At 53.1% G+C, this 1,160-nt stretch overlaps 1 pseudogene; it reads left to right on the top strand.

Annotated features, from left to right (window-relative positions):
- Positions 1–884: 884 nt before the first annotated feature.
- On the top strand, positions 885–1,003 carry LOC116095186 (annotated as a pseudogene).
- Positions 1,004–1,160: the final 157 nt, after the last annotated feature.

The following is a 1,160-nucleotide window of genomic DNA, read 5'->3' as shown; positions in this document are numbered from 1 at the left end:
AGTAGTCATCAGTCTGGTGGGCATGTCTCTATTTGCCTTATAGAATAATTATCTATATTGCTTGTAATTTTAGAATTTAAGAAATTAAGAAATTTGGAGAAAGAACAGCTCTGGAAAGAAAAGCAGAGACAGATGAGTAAATTAATCATTAATTATACACTTCTATTATATGGTGCCATTCATACAAAATGAATAACATGGAGGGTAATAACTGCAGAATTTCCCACCCACTCATAAGCTCCCTGAAACAGTAACTCTGAGACTTAGTTATATTTATAAATAAATGCTTAGGCCATAAGCTTGTGCTTATTCCCTGACTAATTCACCATGTTATTATCCTGTTTATTCTATTCTAAGTCACACCACATGGCTGGCTACTTGGTCCTCAGTTTCATGTGACCATCTTCTTTTCTGTCCAAGCACAGAGGTGCTGGTCCTGGTGTGTGATTATGTGTGTGTGTGTGTGTGTCTGTCCCTCTCTGTCTGTGTCTGTCTCTCTCTCCCTTTCTGTCTATCTCTCTGTGTGTTTATGTGTGTGGACGGTAGGGGGAACAGGTCTGTGAGGCCAAGGCTGGCACTCACTGGCTGGGCCCGGGCTCCATCCCATCCAGGGCGGGCAGAGGAGGAGGGCTGAGGGGGGTCTGGGTGGGGCTCGAGCCGGGCCCAGAGGGCCACAGGGCGGGCGGTTGGGTGTGTGGTATCAGTTTGCTGGTGTGTCTGCTTGGCTCTGGGCTCTGGGTTCTGGGCTCTGCGCTCTGGGCTGGGGTCTGGTGTGGGTTCGTCTGGGCTCGTGTGGGCTCGCTTGGGCTCGGTGCCTGGCGGCAGGCAGCGGGTGAGCACAGCAGGCAGCAGCAGGCTCTTGGGGCTCTTCTGCGAATGAAGCCCTTTAAGGCCATACCACCCTGAAGGCGCCTGATCTCGTCTGATCTCGGAAGCTAAGCAGGGTCGGGCCTGGTTAGTACTTGGATGGGAGACCGCCCAGGAATACCGGGTGCTGTAGGCTTTTTGGGGGCTCCCCTCCCTCTCTCCCTTTTGCCCGCCGCCGTGGAAACAGCCTCCCGGGGACCTGGCTTGGCCCAGGCCAGCCCCACCCACACCGCACACCCCACCGCCCAGGAAGAGCCCACCCTCGGATGTCCGTCCTCTCAGATGCTTGCCAT

This window comes from Mastomys coucha, unplaced genomic scaffold, assembly GCF_008632895.1.
Source record: "Mastomys coucha isolate ucsf_1 unplaced genomic scaffold, UCSF_Mcou_1 pScaffold17, whole genome shotgun sequence".
Taxonomy (NCBI): Eukaryota; Metazoa; Chordata; class Mammalia; order Rodentia; family Muridae; genus Mastomys; species Mastomys coucha.
Note: the sequence above shows the minus strand (reverse complement) of the source record. Positions and strands in the feature narration are given on the sequence as shown.